We start from the raw sequence: 13858 nt of genomic DNA, 5'->3' as shown, positions 1-13858 counted from the left end.
GCATTGAGTTGGGAAAACTTATCTTCTTCTTGTCCAGATACAACACCGCCCAATTTTAGCATTTCTAAACCCATTCCCATTACTTGTTTACTACTTACCTCACTAGCCCTATATACTGTCAATGTACCAGTATGTTCTGTAGTGGGAAACTCATGCATCCTGGTACTTTCTCTCTTATCTATGGACCACAAAACAAGGTCTTGGTGGTCATCACTAATTTTGACCCCTCTATGAGCCTGTAGTACTTCTTCAGCCGTTATTAGTTGAACATCCTTCTACTTTCTTACTGAATCAAAAAAAATAGCATTTGCTATATCTTGTTCTGGCAGAAGGAGGACTCCTGATTGTCTAACTATTTGCCTTCCAGCTTCAGGAGCGAACCAGGCAAAATCACTCAAAAAATTTGATTTTACCTCTTCCTTGATAACCGGGTCAGATTTATTTGGTTGCTCAGGCTTGATCTTCTCACAAGCTTTCTCAAAATTCTTTATATTTAATCTCCATAAAAACTGAGCAAAAGCCCTAGATCTTACAAAATTTTCATCATTAATAAATCTTTCAGAAGCCTGGGCAACAATTGGGTCAATTTCCTTACCTTGGTAATCAACAATGGTTAGGTCCAAGGAAGGTGTAGGAGGTTCTTGTGGCTCTCCAATATCCAGGTCTGTAGAAGTGACAATCACATCCCCTTCTCCTCCCATTTTTCTAAGCTATTCCTTTAGAGATGCTTCATCATCTATCTGGATTGGAGACTGGCTTGGGGAGTATTGTTCTTTTTGAGAAGAAGAAGACCCCTGCTCTAATTTTTGTCTTTTTGGAGAGCTTGCTGCAGATGGACTTCTTGACCTTGGCTCCTTATGAGGGGGTACCTATTGCACATTTTGAACCATGACATAACCTGACCTTTTCTGCAATGTGTATTGGCCAGGAGTTACCACATTTCTACCACTCATTCTTCTTTGTATTTCTGTTGCCTTGTTTGGGTGTGTCTTAATAAATATATCTTTCTTTTCATTCATAGTCTAAATTATTATGGCAAAATTATTCATTAATGCTTTTATTTTATCTCCCCAATATTTCTTATCTTTCAATGGGTCGTACTGGGGGTCAAAAGCATTAATGAATTCTAGGTTTTTATTGAAAACTATCCATTTCTCATTCCTTAATTCCTTCTCCTGCAATGTGAAAATATTTCTGATTATATCTTTCGGATAGTAAACCCGCTGTACCATATGGGAAGCTCTCACCCTTTCTCTTAATAGATCATAGAATCCTTCAGGGTCAATGAATCTGGTGTGAGATTCTGCCATGTTATATTTATTCAAAAATAAATTTGAATGCTTTCACCCCTTTTGAACAAAAAAAAAATCATGCACTACAGTAACCATTGGAAAGAAAGTGCCCTTCTTGACCAATTCCCTCTCATCTATAGTACCTATCTTCCATAATAGCTCGGCTATCCCTATCTTCAAAGGTACATGAAAAGGTAACACATGAGGTTTTCCTAAGAAACCATAAACTCTTATTACTGTTGAAACATTGTAGGGAATTATATCCCCCCAGTTATGACTGACAAGTAGCCCTTTAGCATGGTCCCTGGGTCTGAACAATTCTAATAATGCTTGTGGGATTCTAGGGCTATCTCCTCTTAAAAGCAGTCTAAGCTTTGATGCAAAATACCTGTCAAATCTTATATAACTAGCATCAATGGCCTCTGAAGTCATATCCACACTCCATAACTGCACTGGATTCCTTTCTCCATCCTTTGTTGTTTCTAACTCCATACCCTTGGAGAAGAAAGTATATTCTTTGTATAAACATACATGCATCATCAATGAATACCAACAGAATGGTTCTTTTACTTTCCCCTTTGCTATTCCAACCAGACCGTTGTGAATCTCTTTTGCTAGGAAAGTGGCAAAATCCAGAATGGTACTCATTCCAAATTGAAGGGTTTGAGCAATTATAAGGACCACAGGACCTGGAATTTGATCATCCTCATCTATCCCCAAGATCTTGCAAAGAGAAAAATATAGTGCTTGAGCTCTTTGATTGAAATGTCTTCTTAACAATGGCTCTGGAGTATTGGCTGTGATCACAGGCAAATTACCAACCCTAGCAACATGCTCCTGTAGTGGCCCTATTCTTAAGTACACTCGTTGTGCATCATATCTAGATTGCAAATCATCTAGATCAATGATTTCATGCACAACGTGGTTAGGGTTTAGGTTGAAAACCTTACTGAACAGTTCAGGGCAAACCCTAAAAAGGTTGACCCCTAAATGATTTTTTACCCACCCTGTGATAGGGTCATACTTCTATGCCGGGTCCATCAATAAATCACTATCAAAGAAGACACTGGGGACTACTAATTTTCCAATGTCAAATTCCCATACATTGCTCATAGGAGTGTCCAGTTTTAGCTCTGAAAACCATTTTTTAAACAACTTCAAACCTCCCATGGAAACCTAGGCATCCCTTATCCAATTAGCTTTGTCATAAAATCCTTCTACCCCAACTAATCTAGGGTTTTTTGGAATGAGTTCCCTTCCCTTAGTTATTTCATGCACTAATAAGGGGAATTGTTCGAGAAAATCATCATGTACTGAATGTTTTAGATAATCTTTTTATCCAGTAAACTCTTTTCGGGGCGACATTTTAATGAAACTTTGGAAAATTCACAACAACAGATGCTTCAAATTTTACTCAGAAAGTCACAGAGCACTTACCCGCCAAAAATTGCACTTTTGCACTATATGATGTCTTCTGCAATTTTATTGGAGTATTAACCGAGAAATTTCGTGCCTTAGCTCTGAAATCTTGAATGCCCTTTTCTTTCTGTGCTTTGGTGATGCATTAATGGTGAAATTATGGGTTCTTTTTATGAATTAAAACCGCATGCACTAGGTCTGGATCACATTTACCCTTAGTAACCGTTGCCAGTAATTTGCACTCAAATTTGAATCCCATCCATAGATTTCATCAGATCGCATGGTCCTGATTTAAAAATAACAAGCTTTACAATCTTTTTAGAAAAATGCTACGTGTCACCATTGCGCTTCCCCGCATTACTTAAAAACCTACATCTTCATAATGCGAGGATACGCCAATCGTTGATCAAGACAAGATCAACGATCAGAATAATCCACTTTGTATTATCGAACAACTAGCTGTACTGACCAATAGGAAACTGCCATATTAGCTCATACTGTCTGACAACACTTCACTCCAGTAGATACCATATCTTCTTTTGAGCAAGCAAGTGTTTGACGTCATCACAGAAACACATCACAAATGTGCTTCCCCGCATTACTTAAAAACCTACATCTTTATTACGCGGGGATGCACCAACCATTGATCAAGACAAGATTGACGGTGATAAGACTTCACATTCATTAAGCAACCAAAAACCCTGCTGTGCATAGCTAGCATTACATGTCATCAGTCATTTGCAGTGTAGCATATTGAAATACAAATACCTGACCCCACTTTTCCACGCATCACCACTGCACTTTCTGCATTACTTAAAAACCTAGGTCTTCATAATGCAGGGATGCACCAACCATTGATCAAGATATGATCAACAATGATACTGCTTGGTAAGTAATCTTCATAGCTCTGTCGACAAATCCACCAATGATATCGTAGAAAAACAAAACGTGTGCAAAAGTACTGACAAAGCTGACATACAAGAGCTTTTTTGGCGTACAGGATCTCATAAAACATCAGGGGCTATGTGTCGCAAATGCGCTCCCCCGCATTGCTTAAAGACCTACAACTCTATAATGCTGGGATTCGCTGACCCTTGTTCTCTGATAGATCAAAGGTGACTGAAAAACACTTCAACTTGGCATCCTTTCAAACGAAAAATCGCAATTAAAGGTACATAAAAGGTTTACCAAAGGAATTTTGACATAAATAAAACATTAGGATAAAAAGCCCCGCCAAAAATCTTGAAGAAAATACCTTTTTCAAAAATTTGAAAACGAGGGTGCCACAAAACAAAGGCATAACTGATTTTTCACCCAAATATCAAAAATTTTCTATACTATGAATAATCACACCAACAGATAGATTAATGATTTTGGTAATATTTGTTGATGGCATCATATTTGGAGGAAATGATAAAGAAAGTGACAAGTTTGCAAAAGAAATGAAGAAGGGGTTTGAAATGAGTATGATAGGAGAAATGAAATATTTTCTAGGATTGCACATTGTACAGGATAAAGAAGGAATCTTTATTTCTCAGACTAAGTATTTGAAGGATTTTTTGAAAAGGTTTGGTTTGGAAACACCTATGGTAAATGGACACAAGTCATCTACAAAGGATGAGACACCTAATATTGAGCAGAAGAACTAAAGATCTATGATCAGAGATTTGCAATATTTGACTCACACAAGGCCAAATATAACAAATGTGGTTGAAATTGTTGCAAGATTCCAAGCTAATCCTAGAGAAACACATTATGCAACATTTAAAAAAAAAATTTAGATATTTGAAAGGAACACTAGAGTTTGTGTTAGAAATGGAAAAAGAAATCTGTAAATAAACAATACCAGGAAAGAATCTAAGTGAGTAAATGCATGAAAAGATATTACCATAAAATAGGAGAGAGAAAGCTTCAAGCTCCAACACCATGAGACAAGATATTTGGAAAGGGGAAAGCAAAGAAAACCCCTTGTGATATTATGAATGAGGCATGAAAAGCCTAAGAAGGAAGAGAGAGAGATAGAGAGCAATGCTCATACAATATTTGAGAAGAGGAAGAAACCTCATTGTTGTTGAATGAGAGAAGAGGGTCATCTCTTAAATAGAGATGAGAGAGAGGAGTTAGAATGTAACTCCCATGTCTATGAATGCCACCATTCATATGTGTGTGAGGCCAAGTGTGAGATTCCTCTTAAGGAGGAATAATCTAAAATTAGAAATTACAATATATATTTGTCCTCACATATTCCACTAGATGACAAAATAAGATGTAGTGGAAAAGGGACAAAAAAGAAATATATTAGGATAACTTGGCTTATATCCTAATATATTATAATAATAAATAAAGGAGTTCTAACCTTGGTTTATAAATACACCAAGGAAAGATTAAAACTTCTAACAGTTTGGATTGTGGTATGATAAGTCTAATAATTCTACTCTATTAGCTTATATTGATGTTGATTGGGTAGGTAGTATGGATGAAAGAAAGAGCACCAGTGGTGAAGCCTTTTTTCTTGGAGGAAGATTAGCTTCTTTGCTAAGAAAGAAGCATGATTGTACCACAAAAAGAGAAACAGAAGAAGAAAAAGTTGCAGTAAAAAATAATTGTAATCAAGTTGTTTGGATGAAGCAAATGTTGAAGGATACAAGGATAGAAATCAGTGAGCCTATTGTCATACATTGTGACAACACAAGCACAATAAATATTTCTAAAAATCTAGTGTTGCATTCTTAGACCAAGCACATTTCTATCAAGTATCACATGTTGAGAGAGAAAGTTGCAGAAAAGGAAATTAGATTGGACTATGTGAGCACTAAAGAGAAGACTGTAGATATTTTTAATAAACCTCTTCCCAAAGAGACTTTTGAGTATTTACAAGGTATGCTATGGTTTATGCCCCTTCCTACATCAAAGTAGAAGATCCAAGGATGCATCAGTCTAGTGTAACATAGCACCATTGCTTGTCTGGACTGAATGTTGATGCTTCCTATATGGGGGAGTATCTGTGATGGATAGAGTCATCTAGGACTCTTGTTGGATGTTGTTTTTGTATAGTGTCTTTGGATACTTGAGCTAAGTAAGAATCAGTTGTAGAGTTTTGATGGTTGCTGAAACCTTTGACATTGATGTTAATGGGGGAGAAGTTCAACATGAAAAATAAGCAAGGACAAGTACAACATGTACAGGATAAGTTTAAATAGTTTGGGAGAATGATTGATGAAGAGGATTTGAAAAGAAAGGTTGTAAAAGATTGGCAACGTGAATGAATGATGATATTCCTATGGGGGAGTATTGTAGAAACATGATTAGATCATTATCATGATGATATGTTACATTTATGACTATGTTTGTCATTGATGTCAACATAACAGTTTTCTATGGTATCTGACAGAAGAGCAATGGAAAGATCAAGTTGGTGTAAACAAATCATTGAATACTTTTAGCAGCGAGGTTAAAGGGAGATACACTATGTGTCTATTATATGTAGGTAACCTTAGAAGCATAAGATATTAAATCTGGAAGAAGTTACACAAGTTTCAGTGAAGATAGTTTTGAGATAGAGTTTATAGAGGCATGTTCTAGTAGATTTGTTATATCTCTTAGCAGATTTTTTATTCTAAGAAGCCAGAGTTAAAGATGTAAAGAAGACATGTTGGTGATGACGTGGCTAAGCTCGCTTGTCATAATGTTATGTGTATGGAAAGTTATTCAAGTTGCAAGGTGAAAGATTAATGTTATCGGTGTGTACCATGATCTTAATGTGGTCCTAAAATAATTAATTGAGAAGGTGTAATAGCCAACTCAGGTAATTGTTTTATGGATTCAATATAAAAAGAGGAAATTTTCCTTTATCTTAGATGTGAGACACGAAATGAATATATTGATGAATGCGAATGATTGAAGAGCTAAATGTGAAGATAAGCAGAGTAGAGCAGAAATGAAGGAAACTTCATTGCTGAGGCTTTATTGTGTGATCCAAAGTTGGATACTTGGATTTGAGGTTCGTGACCTAGTCTATAGTTTGACAATGATTGGTTCAATTGACAGGATAGAGGAAAGAAGCTAAAGTATATTACACACAATTATTCTACAAGGAATAGTTGAGAGATCAGTTAAACAATGAGTTAAGTGGTCTTGCCCCGAAAGCTATTTGGATAGTGGGTCCTTTTATCTTCTACAACTCCTAATAGGGTTGGAATCTCCTATCAGGGATTCAAAGTCTCCTAATAGGGACTCTTACATACTAAATGTTGTAATAGACTCCTAACAAGGTCCATCATCTTGTGGACATCATTCCCACCTAGGTTTTCTCTCCGATCAAGGGTTTCCCTAGTTAACATATCCACTGTAATTGTCTATGTGCATTTTGTTATGGTTACTATTTACTTTGGATGAATGGATAAGATTGTTAAGGTTGATAAATGTTTTAATTATTGGATAACTGATTCACCCCCCAATCCCCCCTTAGTTATATTGGTGGACTATTATTTCTAACAATTCTTTGGGGTTGAACTAGACTATTCACTCCTATTTGACATTGTATTTTGATGTTATTTTGTATTGACACAGACTCTTGCAACTTATATTTTACATATTATATTTTATTTCTCCCCCTTTATAATATATCATTGCAATTTTAGGCATTACATCACTTATTGACTATCTTATGACCAAGATGCTTGATATGCACATGGAACTCTTCTCGGCATATGCTCCCTTGTCTATTTGACTGAGACTGAGGAGTCTTACCTTCCACATAACACCCCCCTCTCTTTTAGTTCATCCTATTGGGACTTCACCACTAATAACCTGTACATCTCTTATCCTGCATGGCAATCTCCTTGTGTCCTTCTGTTCAATGCAACATTATGTATTTAACCAACCTTTATTTGTTGGTGTTTTTTTCAATGCGCATTGGTGTAATCTACACCCTAGGTTATCACTTGGTTTTCTTGGTGTATAATTATATTTATCCAGACTTTATCGACCATCAATCTTCTCTATTTTGCATTATGATATTTTCTAACCCTAAAGGTAATGCATTTCATTACATTATATCTATCAATCTCTAACTTTTCATTTCATAGAATAATCAATTGATATTCATTTCATAGCTTATTATTCCAGTATCACAATAGCTCATTTCCTTGTTTCCCTTTAATGTGCTTGTTTGTTTTAGTCTATGCAACTTTAGAATGGAATCAACCTCTTACACTATGATCACCACACTCTCAACCCATGTAGCCTCAAGTCATGTAGATTTGATACAAGACTACAAATCCCATCAAGCATGGTTGTGTTCATACAACTTAGGCAATAAATAAATAGGGCTATCATCAAATCTAGAAGTTAAATTATTTCATATCATTCTTCCTCTATACCAACTGCATTGACATCCAACATAAAACTCTCTTTACATTTGCAAACATGCTCTGATACCATGTTAATTTTCATGGATCATTGCAAATGTAGTAAGCACTGTCAGAATGGTATGTGTGTTCCAAATGATACCCATCTCTTATTTATAATGAGTGTAAGATATGAAGAGATATATCCCTTCATGGGATATGTCTTTTTGTTAATTAGATAATATATACCATAAAAAATTTAATCATAGTTATACATATATTATATTAATTTCTCACATATACTAATAAAATCATGTCTAGAATATAATGAGCACACATATATAAATTATATCTCAGACACACGCACACACGCGTGCGCGCGCGCGCACACACACACACACACGTATCCAACAAAAGCTACCAAACATTAACAAAAATTAAAACTGACATTGAGTATAGTTGTCAAGCCTCTGTAGTTATAGTTTGTTGTTGTTTGCACCACCTCAAATCAACTATCTTGGTAAATTTGCACTTGCATCACATATACACGTCTCACAAATATGTTGTCATACTCACAACCACCACAAATATACACATATCCATACATCACTCACAACTTTTGTACTTCATATACAAAGAGCTTTTCTTTATTTATATCAGTATCCAAGTATGCACATGTTAGCTTTACAACAAAATGTGTGATAACAAGTTGATGCATGACTACAATATTACATTTGATTTTAAGCATCATGCCTAAATCTAGGATTACATGATTACTACATTACATAATGAACTATAGGTCATATATAATGTATTACAATGTTTATTACAATTGTCAACACTAATGGAATGTCACATCCAAGATCAAGAGATGGAAATAGAAACATATTTTATTTGACCGATGAAACCAAAAATAATCATCACAAGTTGTCAAAGCATTGAAACAAAAATTGATGATATGGAAAAGTTTCTAGATATGAGAATATATTTGAGTGATTATTTTGTAGTTGCAACAATCAGGGTATGTGCAGGATCATGGTGTACCAAACTATGGCCTTAAGTGGCAGTAAAAAATCAACAAATCAGGTTTATGTCAACTTGACACATAATTTTGAAGTGGTTATGGACTTTATATCAAAAAGTTGCAAGAAAATAATCTGTAAGAAATTGAATGTAGTTTCTAAACTACTAGGCCTTATTAGGAGAAAATAATAATTAATTGGTCAAAAGTTTGAAGTTTAATGCAGTACTAAGAAAATTTTAGGGCGAAAATAAAAAGTAGGTGTATGTTTGACCACCTTAATCAAAATCAAATAATAATATTTTTTTAATATAATTATAGATATGAAAATTAGACTCATGCTTGGATGTGACGCATATTTTTTGGTATTTTTATTCCAAATAAATAATTAAATATGATTTTTCTACCAAAACTTTTTCGAAAAAAAAAGTCTCATGTTTGACCACCCTAACTAATAGAAAATTTTACCAAATTTAATTTAATTTTTTTTTCTTATACTAGGTGAAGTATAGAATGTGATGCAACTTTTAGATTTAAAAAATGTTATATCGTTTGAAAGTTATAGCTATTTTTCAATCAGTATGTCAATCAACACTTTACAATAACTTTCATTGATAATTAACTAATAAATACTTATCGAACTCAGAATTTGACAGAAATTATATTGATGGAATCTGGAGAGCAATATTAAAAACCCCTTTTCGTTTCATTCAATTTCGATCAAAATAACATTGTCAGATGTTTACCCAAAGTCTGAGTATCACTAAAACCCTCTTTAAACACGTCTTTTGGGTTGACTGGGTAGGCTTGGTAAATACCAAGCCTAATCGGATATCCGATACAAAATTGGATATCCGATACAAAATTGGATATTCGATCTCAAATCGGATATCCAATATGCTCCGGGTGGGAAATTTCAAACCCCAACCCATTTTGGAGGGAAAATTACGTTTAAACATTATAACTTATGATTTATAAATTATTTCACTTATATTACTTTGTAAAGACGTATTTTAATATATTATATATATATATATATATAATAACGTAATGTAAAGATATAAGATATAATCTAGTAATATATAATAATATATTATGTTCATCTTATTACAATCTATAAATATAATTTATATTATTATTATTTTTACTAAATATAATAACATAATTTATATATATATAAAATACTTATTATATATTATTATACTAATATGTATGTTATTAATATATATAATAACATAATATTTTCATTAAATATAATATGTATTATATATTATTATATTAATATATATATATATATAACAACGTAATATATTAAATATAAATATATAATATGTATTATATATATTATTATATTAATATGTATGTTATTAATATATATATATAATAATAACGTAATATTTTCATTAAATATAATAACGTAATACATATATATATATATATATATGTTATTAATATATATAATAACGTAATATTTTTATTAAATATAATAATGTAATATATATATATATATATATATATATATATATATATATATATATATATATATATATATATATATATGAGTCAAAGGGGGTCATAGGTCAACCATTGACCTCCTTTGATGCATTAAACAAGGACATATGTCCCTAGGGGTCCTAGGACCCCTAGGGACATATTACAATGGTTAATATGGGTCAAAGAGGGCCATAGGTCACCCTATGACCCCTTTTGACCCATTAAATGAGAACATATATCCCCACGGGTCCTAGGACCCCAAGGGACATATTTGAATCGTTCATATGTGTCAAAGGGGGTCATAGGTTGACCTATGACCCACTTTAACCTATTAAATGGTGACATATGTCTCTAGGGGTACTAGGACCCCTAGGGACATATTTGAATGGGTAATATGGGTCAAAGGGGGTCATAGGTCCCTTTGACCCATTAAATGATGACATATGTCCACAAGGGTCCTACGACCCCTAGAAAAATATTTAAATGGGTACTATGGGTCAAAGGGGGTCATAGGGTGACCTATCACCCTCTTTGACCCATTAAACAACAACATATGTCTCTAGGGGTCCTAGAACCCCTAAGGACATATTAGAATGGGTAATATGGGTCAAAGGGGGTCATAGGGTGACCTATGACCCCATTTAACCCATTAAACGACGACATATATCCCTAAGAGTCTTAGGACCCCTAAAGACATATTCGAATCGTTCATATCAGTCAAAGGGGGCCATAGAGTGACCTATGACCCCCTTTGACCCATTAAAGGATGACATATGTCCCTAGGGGTCCTAAGACCCCTAGGGACATATTTGAATCATTCATATGGGTCAAAAGAGGTCATAGGTCATCTTATGACCACATTTGACCCATTAAATGATGACATATGTCCCTAGGGGTCCTAGGACCCCTACAGACATAATCAAATGGCTAATATGGGTCAAAGGGGGTCATAGGGTGACCTATGACCCTTTTTGACCCCATTAAATGATGACATATCTCCCTAGGGGTCCTAGGACCCCTAGGGACATATTCGAATGGGTTATATGGGTCAAAGAGGGTCATAGGGTGACCTATGCCCCTTTTGACCCATTAAACGACAACATATGTCTCTAGGGGTCCTAGGACCCCTAGGGACATATTCGAATCGTTCATATGGGTCAAAGGGGCTCATAGGTGACCTATGACCCCCTTTGACCCATTAAACATTGACATATGTCTTTAGAGGTCCTAGAACCCCTAGGGACATATTCGAATCGTTCATATGGGTCAAAGGGGGTCATAGGTGACCTATGACCCCTTTTGACCCATTAAACGATGACATATGTCCCTTGGGGTCCTAGGACCCCTAGGGACATATTCGAATTGTTCATATGGTCAAAGGGGGTCATAGGGTGACCTATGACCCCCTTTGACCCATTAAACAATGACATATGTCTCTAGGGGTCCTAGGACCCCTAGGGACATATTTGAATGGGTAATATGGATCAAAGGCAGTCATAGGTCACCCTATGACCCCCTTTAACCCATTAAATGACAACATATGTCTCTAGGGTCCTAGGAGCCCTAGGGACATATTCGAATCGTTCATATGCCTCAAAGGGGGTCATAGGGTGACATATGACACCCTTTGACCCATTAAACGATGACATATGTCTCTAGGGGTCGTAGGACCCCTAAGGACATATTTGAATGGGTAATATGGGTCAAAGGGGGTCATAGGTCACCCTATGACCCTCTTTGACCCATTAAATGATGACATATGTTCGTAGGGGTCCTAGGACCCTTAGAAACATATTCGAATCGTTCATATGGGTCAAAGGGCACTTATGACCCCCTTTGACCCATTAAACGAGGACATATGTCCGTATGGGTCCTAAGACCCTTAAGGATATATTCGAATGGGTCATATGGGTCAAAGGGGGTCATAGGGTGACCTATGACCCCCTTTGACCCATTTAATGACAACATATGTCTCTAGGGGTCCTAGGACCCCTAAGGACATATTCAAATCGTTCATATGGGTCAAACGGATCATAGGGTGACTTATGACCCTCTTTGACCCATTAAACGATGACATATGTCTCTAGGGGTCCTCGGACCCCTAGGGACATATTCAAATGGGTCATATGGGTCAAAGGGGGTCATAGGGTGACCTATGACCCCCTTTGACTCATTGAACAACGACATATGTCTTTAGGGGTCCTCGGACCCCTAAGGACATATTCGAATCGTTCATATGGATCAAAGGTGGTCATAGGTGACCTATGACCCCCTTTGACCCATTAAACGATGACATATGTCTCTAGGGGTCTTAGAACCTCTAGAGACATATTCGAATCATTTATATGGGTCAAAGGGGGTCATAGGTCACCCTATGACCCCGTTTGACCATATAAACGATTCGAATATGTCCATAGGGGTCCTAGCACCCTTAGGGACATATTCGAATCGTTCATATGATCAAATGGGGTCATAGGTCACCCTATGACCCCCTTTGACCCATTAAATGACGACATATGTCTCTAAGGCTCCTAGGACCCTTAGGGACATATTTGAATGGGTAATATAGGTCAAAGGGGGTCATAGGTGACTCTATGACCACTTTTGACCCATTAAACGATGACATATATCCCTAAGGGTCTTAGGAAGCTTAAGAACATATTCAAATCGTTCATATGGGTCAAAGGGGGTTATAGGGTGACCTATGACCCCCTTTGTCCCATTAAACGAGGACATATGTCCCTATGAGTCTTAGGACCGCTAGGAACATATTAAAATGGGTCATATGAGTCAAAGGGGGTCATAGGGTGACCTATGACCCCCTTTGACCCATTTAATGATGACATATGCCTCTAAGGGTCTTAGGACCCGTAGGGACATATTCAAATTGTTCATATGGGTCAAACGGGGTCACAGGATGACCTATGATCCTCTCTGACCCATTAAATGATGAGATATGTCTCTAGGGGTCCTCAGACCCCTACAGACATATTCAAATAGGTAATATGGGTCAAAAGGGGTCATAGGTCACATTTGACCCATTAAACGACGACATATGTCCCTAGGGACATATTCGAATTGGTAATATGGGTCAAAGGGGGTCACAGGGTGACCTATGACCCTCTTTGACCCATTAAACGATGACATATGTCCTTAGGGGTCCTAGGACCCCTAGGGACATATTCAAATCGTTCATACGGGTCAAAGGTCACCCTATGACCCCCTTTAACCCATTTAACGATGACATATGTGGGGGACATGTTCGAATCGTTCATATGGGTCAA

The sequence above is a fragment of the Cupressus sempervirens genome, chromosome 6 (assembly GCF_028749045.1).
Source record: "Cupressus sempervirens isolate cs-2001-9-10 chromosome 6, ASM2874904v1, whole genome shotgun sequence".
NCBI lineage: Eukaryota > Viridiplantae > Streptophyta > Pinopsida > Cupressales > Cupressaceae > Cupressus > Cupressus sempervirens.
This window is presented reverse-complemented; position numbering follows the sequence as displayed.